Below are 27,949 nucleotides of genomic sequence, written 5' to 3' on the forward strand. Positions count from 1 at the left end.
CAACTCTGTGTATTTGTCAAAATTCAGAGAACTGTATACCTAAAAGGGTGACTTTTTACTGAGTACAAATGATACATTAATAAACCTGATTTAAACCAAACCAAAATGAAAAAAAGATCACATCCTTGAACCACGAAGTAAGAGGGCATGTAAGCAGATTTTAAAACCTGATTTTAAACTGAACTAGGAAAGAAAAGTTCCAATGTTGTAATCCAAATGACCATAAAGGAAAATCTAGACTGTTACCTCTCAGTAGGTCATGTCAGCCATGGCCCTGTGCACACTCAGCCCTGAAAGTGAAAGTCGCTCAGTCGTGTCTGACTCTTTGTGACCCCATGGACTATACAGTCCATGGAATTCTCCAGGCCAGAATACTGGAGTGGGTAGCCTTTCCCTTCTCCAGGGGATCTTCCCAACCCAGGGATTGAACCCAGGTCTCCTGCATTGCAGGTAGATTCTTTACCAGCTGAGCCACAAGGGAAGCCCACTCAGCCCTAAACAGGGAGGCAAAAGCACCAAGCGAAGGCCCTCGCTGATCCAGAAGGAACACATACCCCCTCACCCCCAGGAGCCACGGTAGGTCGTCTCACGTACAATCCCGCAAGCCATGATGTTTCAAAATCAGACTTCTGGTTGCAATTGAAAAATATTTGCCTCCTGCCTGCGTGTTTGCACCCTCACTGTATTCAAGTTTCTGCTCAAATGTCCCTTGGCAGAAAGGCCTCCCTTGACAGCCCTGTGCCAAATAACCTCCTCACTCTTCACTCCATCCACTTGCTCTGACTGGCTGTTTTCCTTCATAGCACTTGTCTCTATGGGACATTGTCATATGCACATATATAAAATGGAGCTTATAGTCTAGTAGGAAAAGAACTAACTCACAATTCACACAGATGATCGCTTCTCCCTCCACTAGGCTGTAAGCATCATGAGGATAGAAGGCTTTATCTTTTCTGTTCACTGCCACAGTCTCAGCACTCGAGTGGTGCTTGGTATATAATAGGTGCTCAGTAAATATTTGAAGAATAAAGCGAAGAGGAGAATTAATTTCTGAATCCAATCCATGGCAAAAAGGATAAATAATAGCACTAAGGGCATGAATGCCCTCAGGGCTCCCTTTGACCGATAGGCTGGGCTGCTGCCCTGTCTGGTGTCCTTCATGATCTTAGTGAGCTGCATCCTGGTGACTTCAACGAAGCTCCAGTTTACCCGATCACAAGTCTACAGCCAAGGACAAACGGTTTCTCTCTCTCAACTCCAGGTTGCAGCGCCCTGGGGAAGTGTTCAGATTGGCCTGTCTCCCACAGATGTCCAGAGCAGCCTGGAAAAAGCCACAGAGCATCTCATGTCTCCCTCTCCGATCCTGCTTGCTCTAGGGATTTTGGAGCTGTTGCCCCACTTTTAATTGTGAGGCTTTAGAGCTCTGTAGCAGATGCTGTTGGAGCCCAGCCTGTTACCTCCTGGATCCCTTCAGCATCTCTGCACACTCCTGCTCCCCACTGCATGCTCTCTCAGCAGCAGCACCTTCCCCTCCTTCCTGGAGGACCACCCCGGCTGCCGGCACCCACTTGGCCTGGGTGAAGAGAGAGCTGCAGGAGCCCCCAGGTAGCTTCTGACCAATGACTGACAGTCCAGGAGTGCAACTCCAGTCCCCGTGCTCCCAGTGGCGGACAACTCTGGGGTGTGACCACCACCGCCTGCAGAGCTCCCTCAAGACGGAGCCCACGTTACCCTCCATGGGCTTGCTGGCTGCAGCACCGTTGCTCGGCCCCCTCCCTCCCCATGCCCCCTCCCCGCTCCCCTCCTTGGCAACACCTACTAATAAATCACTTTCATGTGAATTCTCATCCCGATTTACATGTGGGAACTCAACCTACAAGAAGCTCTGTGTGGGCCTTTAGCTCTCCACTGATTTGCCATAAGTTTTTCAAGAGAAAATCTTTTCATAGATTCTGGTCTCCCCTCCACACATGTGCATTACAGGAATGTTTACCTATTTGCTTTTAATATGTTCCAGTCCTTAGAGATCTTTCTCCTCTTCCCTGTTTTCACATGGGATCCTTTCTGTTTATTAGATCTGCTCATTTTCCCTTATGACTTTGCTTTTCACTTCCCTTTTCACTTTGCTTATGACTGATGGTTTGTCTAGCCATCCTAACTCAACATGTTAGAGAAACACTTCTATTTTCCCCTCTTATTTTCCAAACCTTTCTTCTATACTAGATTCCTGCTCAAGATAGCTCAGGGCTCCCCAGGTGGCTCAGTGGTAAAGAATCTGCCTGCTAATGCAAGAGACATGGATTTGATCCCTGGATTGGGAAGATCCCCTGGAGGAGGAAATGGCAACCACTCCAGTATTCTTGCCTGGGAAATCCCATGGACTGGTGGGCTACAGTCCATGGGGTTGCAAAAAGTCAGACACAACCGAGCATGCATGCAAGATATCTCAAGGTCATGTTTGAGTTCACATTAATTTAATCATTATTAACCATACTTTTCCTAGTTTACATCTCTGAAAAGAGGAAATACAATAAAACCATCAGAACAACCCGTGGGAATCTTTACTTTTTAACTATTTTCTAAAACATTATTTAATTCAGTTCAATTCAGTGAAACTCTTAATAATTATCAGATAAATTTATATATACATCATTGTGGAAAATAATAAAACAAGTCCCAAGTATCTACAATTCAGGCTCAATTGAGATAAACACTGAAATCAGAGGCTACGAGTTTCAAATAGAAAACACAAAGAGAATGTCTAAGACATGACAGACACAAGCATTTTTGACAAATGAAAACACTGGATTAACATTACCCTTTGCCTAGACAGATAAAGGCGAAGTTTAGCAAATATTTACCTACAAGTTTTCATAACATTTAAGCTAAATCTTTGCTTCTATATATTGTCATTATATAGTTGAATTTCTAAGGTTGTTTACTGAAAAGGGGCAAAGAACATTTCTATAATCTTGCAAGGTTTGTTTTAGTAACCCTAAAGATTGTTGACTTGTAACCCTGAGACTATGAATGTTTATGACAGGAAACTGCATGTTAGAATGGTTGGGGTAGAAATTTGTGCTTGTTTGCTTAAGCTGGTAAATTGTGTTTGTCCTAGGAGGTTGACTTTACTCACCAACTCTTTGATAATTGATCTGTCATTTTTGACCTCACTGATCCAGCTCTAATTAACTCAACAAGTAAAAGAATGTGCAGATTAGTTTGGAATTAAGGACATCGCTGAAGGCATTTTTCGGGAAAAGTAATTTTACCAACAAAATAAATATGTGACTAACAGAAGAACTCTAAAACCTGAATATGGATCACAGCACTTTGTAAAAGCCCCAAATCAGAAACTATCCAAATACTGCCTGATGATAGTTGGATAAATACACTGTGATATATTTACACAGTGGAATAGTATACAGAAATGAGAATGAATGATTTACAAACAGACGCAATATAGTTGTGCTGGGGCTCATAAACAAAATGTTGAGTGAAAGAAACCAGACACAAAAGAGTACATATTGTATGCTTCCATTCATTTAAAGTAAAAAACAGGCAATACTAAACTGAGGGTCAAGATAGTGTTTACTTTGGAGCAGTGATGCCTGAAAAGGAAATGGCAACCCACTCCAGTGTTCTTGCCTGGAGAATCCCAGGGACGGGAAGCCTGGTGGGCTGCCATCTACGGGGTCGCACAGAGTCGGACACGACTGAAGCGACTTTGCAGCAGCAGCAGCAATGCCTGAAGGGGGCATGATGAGGGTGCTCTGGGTAGTTGATACTGTTCTATTTCTTGAGTTATAGGTTACTCTAACTATATATATTTATATATAACTTAAGCAATATATTTTACTATATATACTTATTCCTGAGTATTTTATTCTTTTAGATGCTATTATAAATTGGAATATTTAAAAATTTCTCTTACTGATACTTCATTTTTAGTATACAGAAACACAAATTTATTTTTAGATATTTTTCCAATGTTGATTTTGTTTTCTGCAACTTTACTAAATTCATTTATTCTAACCATTTTTTGGTGGAGTACTTAGGATTTTTATATATAGGATCATGTCATCTACAAACATAGACAATTTTATTTCTTCGTTTCTGATTCAGATGCCTTTTATTTCTTTTTCTTGCCTAGCTGTTCTATTAGGACTTCCATACCATGTTGAATAAAAGTGACAAAAGGGGGCATCACTGTCTTATTCCTGATCTTAGAAGAAAAGCTTTCAATTTTTCATTGTTGAATATGATGTTAGCTGTGGGTTATATACAGTCAACCCTTGAACAACACAGGTTTGAACTGGGTGGGTCCACTAATACATGGGGTTTTTGAATAGTAAATAAGGTACTACATGATGTGTGGTTGGGATTGGTTGAATCTGCAGATGCAGAACTGTAGATATGGAGAGCTGATGATGAGACTTGAGCATCCTCAGAGTTTGGTATCTGTGGTTGTCCCTGGTGGCTCAGATGGTAAAGTGTCTGCCTGCAATGCAGGAGACCTGGGTTCAGTCCCTGGGTTGGGAAGACCCCCTGGAGAAGGAAATGGCAACCCACTCCAGTATTCTTGCCTGGAAAATTCCATGGATGGAGGAGCCTGGCAGGCTACAGTCCATGGGGTTGCAAAGAGTTGGACATGAGTGAGAGACTAACACACACACAGTGGTGGGTCCTGGAACCAATTCCCTGTGGATACTGAGGGAAAACTGTATGGAATTTATTATGGTGAGGTACATTCCACCTATGGGCTTCCCTGATGGCTCAGTGGTAAAGAATCTACCTGCCAATGCAGGAGACACAGGAGATGTGGGTTCGATCCCTGGGTCAGGAAGATCCCCTGGAGAAGGAAATGGCAACCCACTCCAGGATTCTTGCCTGGGAAATCCTACAGACAGAGGAGCCTGGCAGGCTACGGTCCATGGGGTTGTGAAGAGTCGGACATGACTGAGCATGCAACACATTCCATCTATACCCAATTTGTTGAGAGTTTTTATCATGAAAGGATGTTGAATTTTGTCAAATGCTTTCTCTGCATCTATTGAGACATTCATATGATTTTTGTCCTGCATTTTGCTCATGTGGTGTATCACATGTATTAACTTGTATATGTTGAACCATCTTGAACCCCAGGAATAAGTCTCACTTGATTATGATGTGTGATCCTTTTTATGTACTGTGGAATTCATTCTGCTAATGTTTCATTGAGGATTTTTACATCAATGTTCATCAACAATATTGATCTGTAGCTTTCTTTTATTGTGATGTCCTTGTCCAGATTTTGTATTGGGGTAATGCTGGCCTGGTAAAATGAGTTTGGAAGTGTTCCATCTTCTTCAATTTCCTATTGGTATTTTTAAATGGTCATACTGGCTACTGTTGGAACCTGATGGGTTCTTGTAGGTGGGTATGTGAACCTGGACAGATACAACAATAATAACAATGAACATCCAGACAAGAATAAAAACACAAAATCTGGGATGTGACAGGGTGGTAAGGTGAGGCAGGGAAAGATTGGAAACAATTACTTACCGTTTTCTATGATAGGAAAACACAGCTCCAGGTCTTGATCACAAATATTAGCAATCCAAATAAGCCCACTGGTGGACACTCAATACCACAGTGTTGCAACAGTCCTTTTGCTTTGCCTTAACCCCATAATCATTGCTCAAATATATCCATGGGAACTTTCATTGCACAATTCTCCCATAGATGCATCCAAAAATCCTGACCATCAGAACTGTGGATTGTTTTAGTCATCTCCAGATTTTGCCCATGAACCTGTGATTTAGTAAAGAGATGCTTCACCCACCTCAGGAATCAGCAGAAGCCTGTCATCAAGTAGTTGCATATCCTCCAGTTCAGTGGGTAAAGTGTTACCACACTAAACCTGGGTTGTGAGTCTAGAAGCCTTGAACTCAGTCTAATTCTTTGTTTCAACAGTACTCAAGCAAGATGTTATCTGTTAATGAATATCTAGGTGAAGATGATTCTTGCTTTAAATATGAGAGGAGGGGAAAGAGAGGGAAGAATTTCTGATGCAAAGTCAAGGCTAGAGTTTACAGTTGGGTGCTCTCATCATCACATTTATCAAAGGTTATTTATTTTTGTTTACAGTGAAACAAAGTCTAACCCACAGGCTCTCAGCTAGGCACGATGAAACAAAACAGAGATTATAGTTTTGAAATTCAAGGCAAATTATGTTTTGACTTGAATGCTTTTGATTAGTTCTGCTGACAAATAAGTTTGCTTAAAAATTAGAGGGGAAAGAGACATTCTCTAGGTGTTAAAGTAGGAAAAATATAGCCCTTCTGAGATGCTTTATTCCTCCCAAACCCTGACACTCCATATGCTTTATAGACTAAGAACTTCTGCCCGTTTTTAGTATACCAAAAAGCTAAATCTGCATGGAGAAGTGTGGCATGAATCAATGTCTTTTGGTTAAGAAGAAGATACCCTGTGAAGTCATTTTAAACCAAGCTTTGAATGGAGTCAATGTTTAGTATGAAGAGTGAAAAAAAAGTCCATGACTTAGAAAAGCAGATGCACAGTGTGGAATTTTAGAGCTAGATATTTATTGACAGATAACAACTTGCAAAGTACTGTTGGAGCAAAGAATTAGGCTGAGTACAAGTCTTCTGAACTCACAACCCAGGCTTGGTGGGTTAAAACTTCACCCACAGAACTGGACGGTGGCAAATACTTGATGACATGACATTAGGATGTCACCTTCTCCCACCTCCTTCCTTGCAGTATGTGTGTCCAATGTGGATGTGTCAGGTCAAACTAGGAGCCAGAACTTAAATTGGTACAACCCCATTTGCATAGTGTTAACTATGTAACTAGAATTTCAACATTTGTGCCATTGCTTTGTCTTTCCCAAATTTATTTTCTGAATTAGTTAATCCTTGCAAAATGGAATAACATTTAATATTTTGAAATCTTCAGAGATGATGCTGAAGACTTAAACTTGAAATATTCTACAATCTCTTAGTTGCAACACATTTTCTTATTGATCATTAAAACGTAAAGGTATTGGGACTTCCCTGGTGGTCCAGAGGCTAAGACTCTGTGCTCCCAATGCAGGGGGCCTGGGTTCAATCCCTGGTCAGGTTTTGTTGAACCACATGCCTCAACAAAAGAGTTCACATGCTGCAACTAAAGATTCTCCACACCTCAACTAGAGATCTTCCATGCAACAATGAAGATCAAAGATCCCGTGTGCCACAGCTAAGACCTGGCACAGACAAATAAATAAACAAAACTTTAAAAAAACGTACAGACACCAATGACCCAAACTCTCTAAGTGAAGTGAAAGTCGCCTCTGACTCTTTGCGACCCCATGGACTATACAGTCCATGGAATTCTCCAGGCCAGAATATTGGAGTGGGTAGCCTTTCCCTTCTCCAGGAGATCTTCCCAACCCAGGGATTGAACCCAGGTCTCCCGCATTGCAGGCGGATTCTTTACCAGCTGAGCCACAAGGGACGCCTGAGGATACTGGAGTGGGTAGCCTATCCCTTCTCCAGCGGATCTTCCCGACCCAGGAATTGCAGGCAGATTCTTTATCAACTGAGCTATCAGGGAAGCCCCAAACTCTCTAAGCAGAATACTCTCTAAGCAGTATTCTATAATATGACCAGGGACTAGAAAGCAGGATTGTACCACATGGCGCATAGGTTGCATACACACACACAGAAAATAGGAAGTGTCCCAGACTTCTCACCACTCAAGTCAACACAGCAATTCTTCATAAAATAAGTTCAGGCTCCTGGTTTCACAGATCCATGCAAGGCAGTGATCTCTTTATTGTCTGCTAGTTGGCTTGGCAGGTACCTATGCATCAGCTAAGGAATAGGCCTGCTTTGGGAGGAGTTAGGGTGGGGATGTTTTGTTCTCTTCTTCTGGCAGCAAGCCATGGTTTATCATCCCATTTTAACAAATAGAGTTGGAAAAATGGATGCCATCCCAGTTTTCATAAGTAACAGGGAGGACTTTTTCCCACCAGGATTAAGGGCATGCAGGGGACAACAGGCAGCGATTTTCTGGGCACTTAAAGAAGCTGAGGGAACAGCTTAGGCTGGAATCATAACTTTGGAGCCAAAAGATGGTCGTTCAGGGCAGAAGAAAACCGTAGGCATAAAAGGAGGGTGGAGCTGGGAGAGGGGTGGTGGAGAGTACACTGCATATAGGGAAACTGTAGGCAGTGGAGGTGTTTACAAGACTTGGGGGGAAGAAGGATTTGTTTCCTTAGACGACTTGCAGATTTAATGGGTATAATATTGTTGTCTGTTAATTAATTCTCTCTCTAGCTTTGAGCTGAGGAGGCATTTCCTAGGAGCTGGGTACCTTTCTGGAGAAAGTGAAGCATAAGCTGGACCCTTTCTTCCACAAAAGTAATCCAGACCTTTGATGTCAGAGGATTATCGAAGCCAAGGGTTACACTGGTAAGCAGTGTCAGCCCTTGAGTTCTGCATTTCAACTCTTATTTCAAAATAGATGCACTATTTATAAAAGTTATTTGCCCCAGCTTTACTATTTGACCTAAATCAGTCTTTTGGCTTTTGGGGATCTCAGCCATTCTCTTTGCCTATATAACAGACTTACAGGCTCATCTTAAGGAGATTCAGACTGGATGAATAATTGCCTTGAAAAAAACAGAAGCAGTGACTCATCATTCTAAAAATCCATACTGCTTGGCATTTACAGCACTCCTACTCTGTTTCATAGGAGATGAAAAAAGAATTTGCTGTTTGTGCCCTCTGAAGAATGAATTCTCTTCCCATCCCTGGAAGATGAGGTGCATTATCAATGGAGCAGGTCATTTCAGACAGAACCTCCAGTCCTTTTAAGCACGTTGCTGGGAGCAGGAAGTACGCATGGCTACAGGCTTGAGGTCTTAGGCCCACAAGAATCTGCACCTATGGGTACAAAGCCAGGGGTCCAGCAATGGCTCTAGTGAGAGTGCCATGGTTAGAATTCATGGCTTTTACCTTCCACCCCTCACCACTGGCCTGTCCTCAGGCTCTTCTCAGAAACTGGAGAGATTAGCAGAATTTAAAAAGCAAGAGAAAAGGCAAAGAAGTTAGAACTTGGGTCTTAAAGGGATCCCTCTGGAGGAGGAAATGGCAACCCACTCCAGTATTCTTGCCTGGAGAATCCCATGGACAGAGGAGCCTGGTGGGCCACAGTCCAGGGGTTGCAAAGAGTAGGTCACAACTGAGGGACTGAGCACACGTGCTTAAAGAGACACACAGGGGACACGCTGCCCCAAGCAGGAGTCATAGGGCTTTACCACACCTCGGTTGTAGCAGAGAAAGTTCAGCGGGGAAGAAGAAAAGAGATAGACCGCCAATGGCCTTGCATGGCAGAAACTGACTGGCTATTCAATAGACTCTCTTCTTTTCCACCTGGCCCCTTATTGGACTACATTTCCCAGCCTCCTCTGCGATTAGGTCATGCCACATGCCCGAGTTCTGGCCAATGGAATATGGGTAGAAAAGTCACATGTGCCACTTTCCAGCTTGGGCTGCTTAATTCCTCCTGTGCAAGCAATCTCTCTTAGTCTGTCTCACTCTGTCTCACCCCTCCTTACTATCTGCTGACTGGACTGATGCTTGGAGAAATTGTGGAAGCTGTGTTTTAAAAATTTTAGAGTCATCTTCTGCCTGAGCTCCCAAATACTGAGAGAACAGAGGCCCCTAGGCCCCAAACTGCACTTTTCATGATCAAAAAATAAAATTCTGTTTTGTTAAACCACCAAGATTATGGGGTTTATCTTATATAACAGCTAGCTTTAACTCAAGTAGCATGTAATTCAACCTAATAGAAAAAACATTTTTATATTGCTCCCAAAATTATTATTCACATCTACTTGAAGACCAGTTTAGACTTTTTCCCTAGTTTTCCACTGTGATAACAAAGTTTTAAAGACCTAGGACTCCGCAGAAGGAAGGGATTTCAGACACAGGCTAAGACCAAAGGCGAGGCACCTGAAGAATGGACAGAGTTTCTCTGAACACAGAAACATGCCAGAAAGACAAAAGGTGACCTCATTTCTCCCAATTACAGACATGAAGGAAGAAAGGGTGGTTAACCCCTTACATTTTAAAAAAAGATGATTGATTCCCAATTGAAACAGCCTATATTTTGAAAGTTTCAAAAACATACATTTTTACAGCCTAGAAACATATGACCTAACTGATCTTCCCTCAAAATTAGGCCAATATTTAGCACTGAGGTTTGGTATTGAATTCACAGAGACTTTTGGTATATGGCATATTTCTCTGTTTTCCTGTCATCAATTATAAGCTGGGTACTGCTGCTTTGAATTGTCAAATTCAGAATTATTCATCTATCCTGCTTCAGGGTGCCAGCATGTTGAAGCCAGCCTGTAAAAAGTGCATAAGTAGCTACCCAAGGCATCTTCAGGATGTTTGGAACGTCTCCAGGCCACCTAGATTGGTTGATCCATCCTCATGGATTTCCTGGTGTTTCTTGACCACTTTTAAATTTTATTTCTCAGTTCCCCCTTCCCACCTAGCCTTCTTGGGTCAGTCATCTAATACTGTATGTATATCTAATACTGTACTGACCTCTGGCATGATCCAAAAACAATGCTCAACTGTCAACCAATATTCAATTGTCAAAGCCAGAACATGGGCTGGCTGGTAGGGATATTTTCTATGAGGCCACAGCAGGACATGTGGCAGCAATGATGGTTGTCATGAGCTCAAAGAGCATGGTCAGGTACATTTTGCTGTAAAGGACACTAGTCACCTACAGATACGCCCAAGTCTCAATTTCAGTCAAAAACTTTATCCAACAACTATCACCAGCCTTTTACCAAAGCTAGTATAAAGGGGCAGAGCCACACTTTGAGTTTCCTGTGTCAGTACCCGTCTATGCCTTCCTGGAGCAGATGCTATCAGTGCCCTGCCCATATCTCCTCGGTATTACTGCTGTTTACTGGTTGCCCGTGTTGGTGACTGGTTTGGTAGAAGATTATTAATTGGCTTTCCTCCCCCCTCTATCTCACTTCTCCATATCCCTACTGATGCTTCCTGGGATCACCTTCCATATAAACCACTCACACCCAAATCCTTGCCTTAAATCTGCTGAACAGAAGTAACCAATCTAAGAAAGCTACTGTTCTCTGATTGTAAAGCAAAGCAGAGAAACAACCCCTAAGAAGTTAGTAAAATAAGGCAGAAGCAATGAAAGAGGTGTATATATTCCATAGAACAAACAATAGAGCTCCCTGATAGAGACTATTCATTATCCTAGACTTGTCCTGATCAACATGGTATCCATTAGCCACATGTGGCCATCAAACACTAAAATGTGGCTAGAGCAACTGGGGAAATCAATTTTAGATTTCACTGAATTTTAATTAGTTTAAATTGAAATGACCACACGTGGCTAGACTACTGGATTAGATAGTAAAAGTTACGGAACTCTTCCATCATTGTAGAAAGTTTGTTGGGCAGCACTGGCATGGAGCAAGGGCAGGAAATATTTGTCTGTGAAAGGCCAGTAGTATTTTCGACTTTGTGGGCCATGTGACTTCTGAAATAACTACTGAACTCTGTTACCGTAGTGTGAAAGCTACCACAGACAACATGTAAGTGAACAAGCATGGCTGTGTCCCAATAATACTTTATAAAGGTTGAAATTTTAATTTCATATAATTTTTTCAGGTCACAAAAGGTATTATTCTTCTTTTGATATTTTCCCCAACCATTTGAAAGTGGATTTCATGGCACTGTACAAAAACAGGTGGTGGGCCATTGTTTGCTGGCCCTCAGTCTAGACTATCACCATTACCTGTTACGGAGGGGATTATTATTAAGATGCCCCGGTGATATCAACACAGTACAGGTTGCAACATTACTGACCAGAGTGTCAAATGAGCTAATGGTCCTAAACTAAATTAACCTTTGAAGACAAAAAGCTTAGTTCAGAGTGGAAATTACTGTCAACTGAGGATGGTAAGGAGAATTTTTTTCTGTTGTGTATAAGGTTCCTCTCACGGTGGTCACTGAGAATCATTAGGGCTGCTTTTAAGAAAATCATCGAAGCCCAGGATGTTCCTGTATCCCTCCCCTGGCCCATTTTGCTTCTCGTAACAGTGCTTTCCTCACGTAGAGGAGCTCAATGGTGTTCTCTAACCTCTTGATTCCTATTCGTTTGTCCTGTCTGCTACATTTCTTTCTCTACCTCCTGCCCTTGCCACAAAGATCAATACTTAGGTCTGGCAAAGATTCACTCAAAGCTTTCAAATGGCTCCTCCCAGCTGATAAAAGTTAGTTTGCAAAAACACAGTGTTCTCAGAATATGAGCCCATCAAAAGAACTAATTTAATCTTGAGACACCAGGAATTAAAGAAGTGTTATCTATACGACACAGACAATACTTCATTTTTGAGAGCCCTTTCAGAGCCAGCTCAAAACAAAATGGGGAGGTGAATGGGAGTGGGACTGGGACTGTTTCCAGCTGGACAATTTAATACCATAGTTCTCCACAGTAACTCAATGGCGAATTGGCCACATCAAGCTAAAGGATCAAAAATGAGGTACCTGGCAGGGATCAATAAAGCAGTAGGGGAGAACTGCTTCTGGAAAAGACTGAGTTATCCACTCAACCGGCTCTCAAGAGCTCCCAGAAGAAATGGTGGGCACTAACATTTTGTCAGCTGTGCCAACGGAACCCAGGGACCCACCTGGGGCCTCTGATGGTAGCTCTAGCCGCAGAGTCCAAGGTCTTGAGGCGTGGAGAGTCAGAATTTTTTTTTCCCTATTGCTTCCTTTTTAAAAAATGATGCATGGTGCTTCAGCAAAAAAAAAAAAAAAAAAAAAGTCAAAGTAATACCCTCTTCAGCTGGGGTTTAAAACAGCCACTGAAAGCTCTATGTAATCAATAATATAGATCTAATTACAGGGCCTACATTAAAGAGGTAAGAGTTATGTTAACTTTACAATTTCCTTGTGGGAAGAACAAGCAGAGCTTGAGCCCATGTGTTGTTTTTTTTTTCATTTATTTTTATTAGTTGGAGGCTAATTACTTTACAATATTGTAGTGGTTTTTGTCATACATTGACATGAATCAGCCATGGATTTACATGTATTCCCCATCCCGATCGCCCCTGAGCCCATGTGTTTTTATATCTCTCATACTGAATGCACAGACGACAGCAGAAGTACGCAATACCGGTAGAGGACCTGACTCATTATTATGCTATGGTTCAACGCTCCCAAGAGCACTCGGCTTCTTTTAGAGGTGGAGAATTATAGCCTGGGAGAGCTCGATTCGGCCAAGCCTCTGCATGACCGGTCAGTGGAGTCAGGCTGCAATCCAAGTCTTACTCCTGATTCCAGAACCAGCCCTGACCGGCTCTTCCACGCTGGGGAGAGTCTGATGTGGACAGTGGTGCAGAATGGGCCTAACTTTGGTGCAGGGACTGGTGAAAGGCCATGGGTAGGGCTAGAGAACCTGGCTGGAGTGCTCCCCAGCTAAACTCTCAGGATGTGATGGAGAATCCATAAGCAAGTGAAATTGCTTTCTTTGAAGCCCTTACCAAGGCCAGATGCCCAGAGTGACTGCTGTGTTAGCTGTCAGCCAATCAGTTTCACCCATAAATGTGCAAAGGAATTTTGTAGGTTTCCCCTTCCCCTGTCTCCAGCCTGTTAGAAATCCTGTTTTTGACTTTTTAATTCAGACCACCAATGGGTTCCCTCACATATAAGGAAATAACTTGCATACAAAAGGATTAAATATTTCTGAGTTATCCTTCAGTGTAGGTAAACCATGCCAGTGGTGGTGGGACTGTACACACTCTAGAACTAGATAGTGTTTAAATTTTTTTACATCAAGCATGTACCTTCTTTTAAAAAATTAAACAACATAAAAATAAATGAAAAAAAAAGGCTTAAACTCCCCTGTAAAAATTAAACATTATTTTGAGAGAAATGTAAATTCACATGCACTGTAAGAAATGATAGAGATTTTCCCTATGCCCTTTACTAAGTTCCCCCAGTGGTACCAATCTTACAAAACTATAGTATGGTTGTTTTTGCTTTTTTTAAAAGCTGTCTTTAAAAAAATCAGCTTCCTTGGGGTATAATTGACATAGAACATTGTGAGATATTTAAGTGTACATTGTGGTGATTTTATGTATGTGTACATTTTGGAAGGGCTCCCTATGTCTAGTTAATTAACATATCCATCACCTCACCTATTTATCTTTTTTCTTTTTTTAGTGAAAATATTTAAGTTCTATTCTCTTAGTGAATTTCAATTAGAAAATAGTGTTATCAACTACAGTCACCATATTTTAGTTAGATCCTCAGACCTTATTCATCTTACAGCTGAAAGTTTGTACTTTTTTACCAACTTCTCCCTATTTCTCCCACTCCACCAGCCCCTGGCAACCACTTTTCTACTCTCTGTTTCTGAGTTTGACCTTTTTTTTTTTTTTTTTTAAGATTCCCACATATAAGTGATGCTATGCAGTATCTGTCTTTCTCTTTCTGGCTTATTTAACTTAGCATAATGCCCTCAAGGTCCATCCATATTGTTGCAAATGGGAGGATTTCCTTCTTTTTGTGTTAACTTCTATAATAAATGAAAAATTGTTTTATTGCTAAGGGGAGGAAGGAGACAAGGGGCAGCTGGGGATTAACACAAAGTCATGGGAATGGATCTGTTTATTAATTTAAGGGTGGGAGAGAGTAGAGCAAGTTAAAATGATGACAGGAAGTAATGGGAGACCAGAGAGGAGACCAAATCCCCTAGGCCACCTTGCTGCACTATCCCAGAGTTTCCTGCTACTGTGTATTCAGCATATGCTCTGCTCAAATGGCAGAGAAGAGAGGGGGTATTTTATTTCAGTCCTGTTGGAGAAAAGAGAGCCTTCCTGATTGGGGCCCTGCAAATGGATTCTCCAAATGGACCGAAGCATGGATGGCTAATACTTCTGGTATGTATCCTCACCATCTCTCTTCTCTGTCCCTCTCCCTTGACATTCAGGCTCATGGGTGAGTTCATTTATCCACATCGTGTGCAAATGATACATGGCAGACCAACTTTTTGCCACTGAGCTGTTCATTACCCCCATTGTCTTCTAAACTGTAACTCAAAAAACAAGTAAAAAGCCCACACAAAACAGGCCCACTTTCTGTAATTTCCTTTTCTCCATCTTCACTCAGAATATTTCATTAACTTCCTTTATCATTTGTGTAAAAAGGCAACCAAGCATAATGTAGTAATTTTGATCTTAATTTGCAAAGAAGACATGCTTCTGTGTTTCATTTGCTCACCTTTAGCCCTGCTGTGAGAAAATATTTTAAAAGATCACAATGAATAACTCTTTACTTTCAGATGCTACTGTAACAATTACTCATCCTTTATAGCATTTTCTTGTTTACAAGGCATGTAAATATTCCCTCTGGGTATACAAATACACTGAATAAATATTCCCTCTCACTGGAGGGTCATACTGGATAAGAGGTACTCAGAAATCTTTATTCTGATCTATTTTTGTGGGTTTATTCTGCATATTCTACATTCATTTTAATGTGACAATTCCCCTGTGCTTTAAAATAGGATATGCTTATTCTTCCTAGATTTGAGGGACACTAAAATAAATTTGACTTAAATAGTTCCACCTGAAAAAAAAATGTACCAAGATATCCAGGGATAGCACCATAGAAACGAAATTTTGAAGCAAATCATGTTACATACCTTTTTGTTCTAAATTCAGTACTGGTGAAATATAGAAGACTGGGCATTCAACCCTGGACTCTGGAAACACCACCCTTGCTTGATAATTTGGAGTGCAAGAAGCCACCTCTCTCTCTTCTCCCCTCATCCCATTTTGCTTTTCCCCAGTTCAGACACCTGGTCACCCACAGCACTGGGGTGGTGGGAGATACAATCAGATTTTGGTTTGAGGAGTAGAAGAGAAGCATCTTAATTTATAGTATCCTATTAACAACTCTGGGCTTCTCTCGTGGCTCAGGTGGTAAAGAATCTGCCTGCAGTGTAGGAGACCCGGGTTCGATCCCTGGGTGGGGAAGATCCCTGGAGAAGGGAATGGCTACCCACTCCAGTGTTCTTGTCTGGAGAATTCCATGGACGGAGGAGCCTGGTAGGCTACAGTCCATGGGGTTGCAAAGTGTCGGACATGACTAAGTGACTAACACGAACATGAACAACTCTGATATGAATTCCCAAATTAAGGCTTCAAATGCTTTCTTCTTAACTATGGTCTGGAGCTTGTGACAAATGGAAGGGAAGGAGAAAACCATTATATCAGTTAGGATGGCATTGGACTGTATGTAATAGTAGCTTTTTCTAATGTGCCAAAAATCACAATTCTAGTGGCAGCAGGACAAGATGCCAGCTGGCACACAGGTTACTTTCATCTTTCTATTCTGCCATCCTGTGGCTATCATCTCAAAGACTGCAAGAGAACTGCTCCCCCACTACATCATGTCCACATCCCAGAGAGGAAGAAGGCAAAGGGTTAAGGGAAAGACACCGAGTTTGCCCCCTTTCTAGTGTGCCCCTTCCTATCATGAGAGCAATTGCTCTTGGGGAAGCCTCACCCATTTGACCCCTGCTCACATTTCAAAGGACAAAAATGGGTCACATGGACACAAGCTGTAAGAGTGTCCAGGGAAACAGTGCAGCTTTGAAAGATAGCAGGCTCCTATCAGTAGAAATCATGAATATGGGTTGGTAGCTATCAGTATCACTAGAATAAGCAGGGAGAATGGATGGACGGCCATCATTATCCTGTGAAAAAGTTAAGACATATCTGTCTTTATGTACACAGATGTAGAGGGTCAAAAGAGCACTTGGACTCACCCTCTACACGCAGAGAAGCGTAATGTATAGCATCTAGAATTAAGGCTTTAGATTCTGGAACAATTTATTTATTTATTTATTTATTTTGCTGCACAGGGCATGCAGCCCGTGGGATCTTAGTTCTCTGACCAGAGATCAAACCTTGGCCCCTGGCAGTGAAAACCCAGAATCCTAACCACTGGACTGTCGGGGAATGCCCTGGAACACGTGTATTTATTTGCAAGTTAGCTTTACCTGTTATCAATTAGGACTTTGAATAGATCATTTTGCTTTCATTTGTCATGTCTACATGTCTCATGTCTACATGAGAGAGCTACTTGAGGATTAAATAAAATCATGTTTTCAAACAGCCCTTTCTTCCATTCCCCTACATTAGAAATCCCAGCACACAGACCCCAGCAGGCACTCTCATGATTTCAAAGAGGAGAAGAAAATGATCAGCAGCCCATGAACAAGAGAAGACTTAGATAAAGCAAAGTAACTCACCCCTTAGGTCACGTTCTCAAGTAGTGTGATGCCAATTACATAATGAGACATAGTGAAAGGACCACGGCACCTACCCCGCAGCACGTGCGCTCCGTGTGCTGTGATGCCATGCAGTTCACGTTTACCTAAAGATGAGAAATGCGCTGAACTCCAAATGTGCTCAGCTACTCCAAAGTCCAGAACTTTCAGCAAATAATACAGATCTTCGTTTCTAACAAAACTACCCCCAACAAACATTATGACATCATATTGTGCTCCACTTAACAGAAGAAACACCTCCCATCAGCTTCCGTGTAGTTTTTTAGAATCACAGTGAATAGCATGAAATCTGAAATGGCCCCCATGGCTTTGATCCTCAATAACAGGTTCCCTACTCAAATATGGGAAACTTTACTTAGTCTTGTTTTAGTCACTAAGTCGTGTCTGACTTTTTGCGACCCCTTGGACTGTAGCCCGCCAGGCTCTGCTTAGGTAGATATAATTTCACTAAGTTCCTTACATTTTTATATTTCAATTAGAGTAATCTTATTCTACATCTCCATTCAGGAGATGGTTTGTTATACATTTTAAGGATCAAACAATCTTTGATGTTATTGTTGTTAAAAGATTTAAACAGATTTATAATTTTGTATAGTCTTGGAAGAGCTCCCATGCCTAAGGAGTTGGGTCTCTGGGTCATGAACTCCACAACCCTTCCACAGTAAAGAACAATTATGCCAGAGCAGCTATTTGCTGTCAGCTATAAGCTAAACACGGTTAAGCTGCTCTAATGGAAGTGTCGTACAGTGTGTGTTCTCTGTGTATTCTGTCACACCAATAAATCACACTGTATTTAAGGGTTGGATCGTACTCTAAGACTTGTATTGCTTATTTTGAATGCATCCAGGGCAGGCGCTGAAAACTGTATTAAGGAGCAACGATTGAAGGAACTAGGAATGTTTAAGCTACGGGAGAAGAAACTAATGCGAAACATGATCTCTGTCTTCAGATATTTAAATGATTCTCAGATTTAAAAGAATATGGTCTTATTCTATACAGCCTCAAAGGTCAGAAATAAGAGTGCTGAATACAAGTTACTCAAGGACAGCATTCAGTTCAGAGTGAGAAACAACTGTTTCAGCAATGAATTGAGTGACTTGGTAAGAATTGAGTTCCTGTGCATCAAATATCTATCCAGGGGCGTGGTGATCATCTGTCAGAGATATTGCATTAGGTGGGAGGATAGACTAGAGTAACCTAAACATCTCTCAACCCTGAGTTAATTCTAACACTCACAGTGCTTGGTGATTCCAACTTTCCAAATTCAGAAAGAAAATATCTCCAAATCTGACATAGGAGACACAGTGATCGTCCTTTGTTTTTAGTGTCCTTTAGACTTTGAGCATTTTAGTGGGATTATTGTTAGGGTTATTGTATTCTAGTGGTCTAAATAAGCTCTCTTACAGAAGTACCCAGATCCCTTTAAGAAGGGCTATTTTGTTTTGATGAGTTTTTGGTAAGTACTTCTCTTTATCCTTTGGCATCAATGTCAAAGCCACAGTTCCAAAGGCATGCTGATTCAAGGACAGAGGATTTCTTCCCTCCACTGTTCATTTTCCTATGTCCATTTTTTCTATTGGCTATCCTGTGCTCTGAAGAGGGAGGGAAGGGGGCACCTCACCCACTAGAGTTTCCATATCCTACCCCTTGGCTTGTAGCTCCCTGTCACAGATATACTGGCATTGTCTTCAGATTTACAACTTGACCTACAATGGGCTGGATGAAATAGAGGCTAGAAGCTGTCAGCTCAGAGTGCAGACTGTTCCCTCACTCTTTCTTCTCCTCCAGGCTCTAAATGTTTTTGCAGAAACAGAGAGGAAACATATTCTCAGTAACAGTAATATAGAATGCCAAGCACAACATGTATTACACATGCATTTATGGCATGTGAATATATGAAATCAGCACGGTATAAAAGGCATAAGTAACATTGTCTCCTGCCACCAAAGAAGTGAAGGAGAGTAAAAATCCTTTAGTGGTTTGAGTCAGATCAATACTGAACTCTCAGGAAGGAAATTGTGGTGCTCTCACACAGAAAGCTCCTCAGACATCACCCGCACCAGACTTGGAGCCAGACATCCTGACAGAGGCTAACATAATGGCTCATAAGCGGCGAGCGGCTCCTTAAATTGCAGCCTAAATTCTCCCACAATATCTCCAACTCAAAAGGCCCCTTGTAAAGGAAGCCTGAGATGAAAGAGCACTAAATATTTCCAAACAAATTTTAAATCGCCTGATTTGGGTGAATTACATCCCAGGGAACTAAGAGAGCATGCAAATGAGGTGACAGAATCATTCCTTCTTTATGGGAATTGGCAATATAAAAAGTCACAGAAAACTGAGACAGGGAAGTAGAATTCCCATTTCCAAAGGGTGGGAGAAGATAGCTCTCACATATGGCTGGGTGAATTTGATATCGATTTTCAGAAATGTTCTAGAACATATTATTAAGAGAATAATTTACATGTACTTAGAAAATGATATAGCAGTCTCTAGCACTCAGCAGGGGTTCATGACAAATGAGACCAATTTAATTTTTTCTTTAATCAAATTATTAGATGATTATAATAATCCAGGGAATGCAATAAACAATATTATTTTTCAAAGGATCATCTTTTTTTTTTTTTTTTGGCCATGCTGCATGGCTTGTGGGATCTTAGTTCCCCAACCAGGGATTGAACCCAGGCCCTTGGCAGTGAAAGCATGGAATCTTAACCACTGGACTGCTAGGGAATTTCTGGGATCATGTTTATTGAGGTGTGATTTACATAAAATAAACTGTACCCATTACAAATGTGTGCACCCATGCAGCCATCACAATAGTCAAGACATAGAACATTCCATTACTCCCAAAGTTTCTTTTGTGTTCCTTTGCAGTCAAGCCCCTTCTAATTCCTGGTGCCAGGCAAATACTTAATCTGCTTGTTCTTTATTTCTGTAGATATTTCAGTTTTCTAGAATTTCATATGCATACAAACATATAGTATGTAAATTTTTGTGTCAGGCTTCTAGCATTCACTGTATTGTTTTTGAAATTTATCCATGCTGTTGGATGTTACTTTTATTGACAGTCATATTTCATTATGTAGTCATACTACATTTTGCTTATTCACAAACAAATTGATAAACATTGGGGGTTGTTTTGCATTTTGAGGTATTAATAAAACTACTATGAACAGTCATGTACAAATTTTGTATGGATGTATGCTTTAATTTCTCCTAGTAAGCAATGATCTCAATGCCAGAGACATTTGACAGATGTTATATGCAACTATGAACAAGATGAAGATGTGTGAGCCAAGTACAAGAAATGTGTGTGCGTATGTATATATATACACACACACATGATACGCATCACATAGCAAAGTAACTGTCAATGACTATACTTAGTAGGTATTAATTAATAGATCAATGCCAACATGACAAGAGGTTTATGCCATGTTACAGGACTGACTCTGTCCTTAGTGTTCTTGTATCTGGTATTTTTATCGTGACTTGTGGGATCAGGACCATAATATTTATATATCTGTGAAGCTAGAAAAATTAGCTAATCAGTAGCAGATTCTGGGTCCAGAAAAAAATCTTCTAACGATTAAGCAATGATTTTAAACAACTAAAATCAAATTTGACAGGGAAAAATGAGAGGTATCAGGTATGAGTACCAAGAAACAACTGTCCAAGTTCAGGATGAAGGAAATATGACTTAGGGGAATATGGGTAAAAAACTTCAAGTTTTCAGTGGCTAACATCAGCTGACAGTCTTACCACCAAATAAACCAAGTTGATTTGGGACTACATTCATAAATGTAAAATCTGAATGAAAAACATAGTATTTCTTCTGTACCATCTTTTTGTCAGAGCACATGTAGATTATTGGGTAGAATTCTGAAACAACACAAATTGAGGTACATTCAGAGGAAAGGGGCCAAGATGGTGATTAGTCAGGATTATGTTATATAAAGACAGGTTGAAAGAATTGTCTTGGTTATAAAGATTTATGATGGAGGAGGCTATGGTTATAACAGTGTTTAAAAATCTGAAGAACTATCCTGTGTTAAAGGAATCGGATTCATCATGTGGCTCTGAGAGCCAAAATCATGGTTTAGGGGAAGCTACTAGAAGACATATGGAATAACACTCCAGCTACTAGGCTGGTCCAAAGATAAATGTGTTTTCCTCAAGAGATATTGAATTATTGGTCACTGGAGGTATTCAAATACCTGGAATGTTGCCTCACACGTATAAAGGGCATAATGATGCTAGTATAAGTGGATCAGGGATAATGTGAGTAAACATATATCTATTAAAATAGTTGTCATATTGTATTAGACTTACTGGTTTACAGGTCTATCTCAATTAGCTAAAGAATTCCCCAAATCAAGGACCACAGCCAATTCATCTTTTATCTGTAGCATCAACTAATGTATCTAGCACATGAAGGCATTTGATACAGGTTTTTTTGAATGGGTGAATTAATGAGGTAGCAGATGTAAGAGCAATTTAGAAATGGATAAAGCACAACATCAATGTTGTACTATTAATGATTAATAATTAATTTCTTCCCACTTTGCCTGTCAACACAGGTTATCTATATTCGTAATTATAACAAAAATTTATCCTTGCCATATGGCTTTACTGGTGAGTTCTTTCTACTCAGCAAGAAACATACTTTTTATATTATATAAACTGTTCACGAACAGAACAAAGGGACAAAAACCTGTCCCATCTATTTTTATTATCAAACTTATTTTATGACATTAGCATTAAACTAAAACTAAAACTTGACCAAAAAATTCAAAAAACAAAAATTGTAGTCTAATCTCAGTATGAATGTAATACAATAAAATAATATAGCAGCAAATCAAGTCTAAAGCATATTAAAAGAATAACTCACCAAGTAATACTATCCTAAGGATATAAGAATAATATAATATTACCAAATATATTAATATAATGCATCATATCAGGATGACAAACAAGAAAAATCACATGAGTACTGTAACAGATGTTGAAAAGGGTGTTGATAATTCAATAGTTACCTCCGATTTTAAAAAATAGAATAGAAAGAAAAAGTAACTAGCATAGCATTAGTAATAATATTAATCTCAGTAAAGCAGTAAATATCTAATTAATTGTGGTACACCAAATTACTCAAAATTCTCCAAGCCAGGCTTCAACAGTACATGAACTGTGAACTTCCAGATGTTCAAGCTGGATTTAGAAAAGGCAGAGGAACCAGAGATCAAATTGCCAACATCTGCTGGATCATCGAAAAAGCAAGAGAGTTCCAGAAAAACATCTCTACTTTTGCTTTATTGACTACACCAAAGCCTTTGACTGTGTGGATCACAACAAACTGTGGAAAATTCTTCAAGAGATGGGAATACCAGACCACCTGACCTGCCTCTTGAGAAATCTATATGCAGGTCAAGAAGCAACAGTTAGAACTGGACATGGAACAACAGACTGGTTCCAAATCAGGAAAGGAGTATGTCAAGGCTGTATATTTGTCACCCTGCTTATTTAACTTATATGCAGAGTACATCATGCAAAATGCCAGGCTGGATGAAGCACAAGCTGGAATCAAGATTGCTGGGAGAAATATCAATAACCTCAGATATGCAGATGACACCACCCTTATGGCAGAAAGCAAAGAAGAACTAAAGAGCCTCTTGATGAAAGTGAAAGAGGAGAGTGAAAAGCTGGCTTAAAACTCAACATTCAGAAAACTAAGATCATGGCATCCAGTCCCATCACTTCATGGCAAATAGATGGGGAAACAATGGAAACAGTGGACACAGACTTTATTTTCTTGGGCTCCAAAATCACTGCAGATGGTGACTGCAGCCATGAAATTAAAAGACGCTTGTTCCTTGGAAGAAAAGCTATGACCAACCTAGACAGCATATTAAAAAGCAGAGACATTACTTTGCCAACAAAGGTCCATCTAGTCAAGGCTATGGTTTTTCCAGTAGTCATGTATGGATGTGAGAGTTGAACTATAAAGAAAGCTGAGTGCCGAAGAATTGATGCTTTTGAACTGTGGTGTTGGAGAAGACTCTTGAGAGTCCCTTGGACTGCAAGGAGATCAAACCAGTCAATCCTAAAGGAAATCAGTCCTGAATACTCATTGGAAGGACTGATGCTGAAGCTGAAACTCCAATACTTTGGCCACCTGATGCGAAGAACTGACTCATTGGAAAAGACCTTGATGCTGGGAAAGATTGAAGGCGGGAGGAGAAGGGGACGACAGAGGATGAGATGGTTGGATGGCATCACCAACTCAATGGACATGAGTTTGAGTAAGCTCTGGGAGTTGGTGATGGACAGGGAAGCCTGGTGTGCTGCAGTCCATGGGGTCACAAAGAGTTGGACATGACTGAGCAACTGAACTGAACTGAACTGAAGGGAATTATTATTTAACATTGTTTTAGAAATTCTGGAAAACCAAAACAAAAGCAAAAACCCCAAACAAAAAGAAAAGTAGTAAAAGTAGACATGAAACAAAGGAAGAAACCCAAAAGAATCAACTAAAAATTATTATACTTAATGAGATTTCATCATACTGGTTGGATAAACAAATTACAGAAATAAATAGGTCTACCCTATAACAAACATAACCAGTCAGAAGAGAGTATAAAACAAAAGAAACCATTTGAAATAGAAAAAAGAACATAAACACTAGGAAAAATTTAAGAAGAAAAGTTTAGGAGCTTGTGTGACATGTAAGAGAAGATATTAATGAATTGAGAGACCATTCATCATCTTAATGGATGGAAATACTAAATATTTTAAATATTAATAGATCTATTCTTCTCTAATATCTAAATTTGGTGTAAATACATATTGGAATTTTTTGTAATGTAATAGAATGATTCTCAATTTCAAATGGAATAATAAATAGATGAGAATAGCTGAGAAAATATTGGAGGGGCAAGGATTATAGTACTTCTATGACAGATATTAAAACCTATTGCAAAGCTTTAATAATCAAAACACTGTTATACATTGGAAAGGAGATATCATATAACAACAAGGATAAGAATTTAATAAACAAAAAGTTGGCTAGCAGGTATGGCATTTGGGGGAGTGGGGAAATCAGTTTTATGTAATAGTTCATTAGATTTAAAAGAAATGTAATGCAGAAATACAAACCATAAGACACTAGAAGAAAATATAGGTAAATATTTACCTAATCTCTGGATGGGAAAATACCATCAAAAGACTGTCAAAGTTCAAATGTAATAGGAATAATCTCAAAGAGAAAGGTTATATTTGATTTCAGAAAACAGTTAAAATCTTTTTTGTATGTGTCTTTTTAAGAAACCCTCCTGTTGAAGACTGATTTTCAAAAGATCTCAGCAAGTGAGCTACTCTGCTATGTCATTTAAATTTTTTTATGTAAAAAATTGAAAGGACAAATGGTGAGATGGAAAATTTTCCATAAATATAATAAAGACTTATCACTAAATTGTAAAAGTGATAAATACCACAATAACTACTAGAAAAATTGGACAATGATATTTACAAAAAGGAAACAGGTGAAAAAAAACTAACCTCATCAGAAACAGGTAATAAATATGGAACCAGTAAGTCCAGTTTTGTCTTATGGACTTAACATGTTTATAAAGGGATGAAAATACTCATTATCAGCAAGGGTGTGGTGGTAGATACTCTTGCATTCTCTTGGTATTGGTGTGAATTGGGACAGCCTTTTTGGAAAGCAGGATACATTAAAAGCCTAAATATGCTATTGCCCTTAAAAATGACTCCTCTTCTGGAAATAATCCAAATGCAACTAAAAACTTAAGTATAGAATTATTAATTTCAGTATCTGTAATAGGAGTGAAGAAAAGAAGCAATACAAATGTTCGATAACAAGCAAAGAGTAAAGCAAATTTCATACACCTCTATGTCAGGAACATAATATAGCCTTTAAAATGTGTTTATCAGGATTTTTTTAAATGTCATGAGGAAATGCTAATAATGTAAAAAGCAATAAGCAAATTTATACACATCAAGAATATTCTCAGATATCAAAAATAAATAGACACCTAGGTGTCCATCAACAGATGAATGGATAAAGAAGTTGTGGTACATATATACAACAGAATATTACTCAGCCATAAAAGGAACAAATTTGAGTCAGTTCTAGTGAGGTGGATGAACCTAGAGCCTGTTATACAGAGTGAAATAAGTCAGAAAGAGAAAAACAAATATTGTATATTAACACACATATATGGAATCTAGAAAATGGTACTGATGAACCTATTTGCAGGGCAGCAATGGAGATGCAGACATAGGGAACAGACTTGTGGACACAGCAGGGGAAGGAGAGGGTGGGATGAATTGAGAGAGTGGCATTGAAACATATACATTACCATATGTAAAATGGATAGTGGGAATTTGCTATATAATGCAGGGAGCTCAAATCCAGTGCTCTGCGGCAACCTAGAGGGCTGGGATGGGCTGGGAGGTGGGGGGTGGCTTGAGAGGGAAGGGACACGTGTATACCTATGGCTGATTCATGCTGATGTATGGCAGAAACCAACACAACATTGTAAAGCAACTATCCTCCAATTAAAAATAAATAAATTTAATTTAAAAATACATAGACAATTGGATAAAAGGAGATGGCCACACTATCAATTGTGTGGTGCCTCTGTGGAGAATGGTATTGCAATCTTTATATTTCCCCGTATTTTCCCGAATCCCTATAATTAGTATGTATATCTCTTATTTTCAGAAAAAAATATTTTAAGATAAAAATTGTTCTTAAGTAAAGTGACAAAAAGCTGTCAAAAGGGAAAAGATAAGAAGGATCATAATGTACCGTGGTTTCTTCAGACTTTCTGATAGGCTCATTTGGAATGTGTTGCATTTGGGATGTCAGTAGAAACCTGGTGAGGATATCCAGTTGGCAAATGGAAATAATAGCTAGAGCCTGCAGCAATATGGATTGTAAATAAGTATAGAGACATCAGAACCTTGGACAATGTAGCCCATTTGGTTTTCAGTTTTCTCCTCAATAAAATGAGAATGATAAAGTTACCTCATAGAACTGCTGTAAGGATTAAATGAGCTAACATAGGTAAAACATTCAACCTAGTACATAAATGTTAGCTATTATCATTGTTAGTTTTACTATCACCGATGAGACTAATGTTTAAGGTGAGGAAAGAAGCTGACTAATGTTGCTGGTGCCCCAACCATATCCCTCAGCCTTTAACATTCTGCATATGGCGGTCTGACTTCCAACCAGGACACCTACAACTCTTTGCCTGAGGGAAGGTGAGAAGTGTAGGGAATCAATGTTCCTCTCAACCAACAGCTCATAGAATTGGTGGCTCCACAAGCAGGATAATTTGGAGGCATGTGTTCTACAGTGGGATTATGCTCCAGTTGCCCACAGTGGTAACTGGCTTGATATCACATGCTTTATTGGCTTCCTTCCCTTACCTGCCTCGCGTTCCCACTCCTCTCCTGGGATCATCTCCCCAATAAATGATGTACATGTAAATCCTTGTCTCAGGGTCTGCTTCTAGGAGAACCAAAATTAAGACAGGCAAGGATGGAACTTGGTTTACAATAACATTCAAGGGATGACTGGGGAAAAAGAAGCCCATGAGGGAACTAGAGAAGAAATATAGAGAGGTACCAGAAAACTATGTTGTGTAGTGTGGTCTGAAAACCCAAAGTAAAGGAGAGTTTCCCAAATGAGGTAGGAGGAAACAGCATCAAATGCTATGGAGATGAGATGCAAAAAGAACTGGAAACTGTCCATCTGAGTTGGCATCTTGAGGTGCGAGGTGACCTCTGCCAGGAGATTTTTGGTATAGTGGTGGAGGAAGACAGATGGCAGTGGGTTGAGGAAGTGAATGGGAGGTGAAAAAGCAGAGGCAGCAAGTGTAGGCTATTCATTTAGGAAGTCTGGCTGTGAAGGGAAAGAGAGAGAGGGAGAGAAGAAGGGAGGGAGGGAGAGAAAGAGGCAATTACCTACCTGCACATAGGAAATCTCTAATCTCCATCTTTAAGATGGAGAGACTTGGATATACTCTAATGATAAGAGAAAAAGAATCCATTGAAACATGGCTGAAAAACCATATCATTCTTGATATAATGCTTTATAATATATATGCTTTATAATATATATGCTTTATATAATATATATGCTTTATATAATATATATGCTTTATATAATATACATGCTTTATATAATGCTATAATGGGGATACCCTCATATCCCAAGAGTTTCCCAATATTCTCATCTTCATCAACACCTTTTTATTGAGCACCTACTGTCTGCAAAGCAGTGCTCAGTACTGAGATGAAAGGAACAGTAAGACACAATTTCTGATCTCAAAGAGATTATACTCCAGTAAGGGGAGTGAGACATCAATGTATGAAAAGTTTATTAAAAATATAAGCTAGGACACGATGATGAGAGGTACAATGAATAATTACTTTAGCTATTCAAAGGAGGATAGGTCAGGTATGGAAGGCTTCATAGATTTGGGGTGTTTAGATGACTTGGCAGAAAAGC

Source organism: Odocoileus virginianus, unplaced genomic scaffold, assembly GCF_023699985.2.
Source record: "Odocoileus virginianus isolate 20LAN1187 ecotype Illinois unplaced genomic scaffold, Ovbor_1.2 Unplaced_Scaffold_4, whole genome shotgun sequence".
Taxonomy (NCBI): Eukaryota; Metazoa; Chordata; class Mammalia; order Artiodactyla; family Cervidae; genus Odocoileus; species Odocoileus virginianus.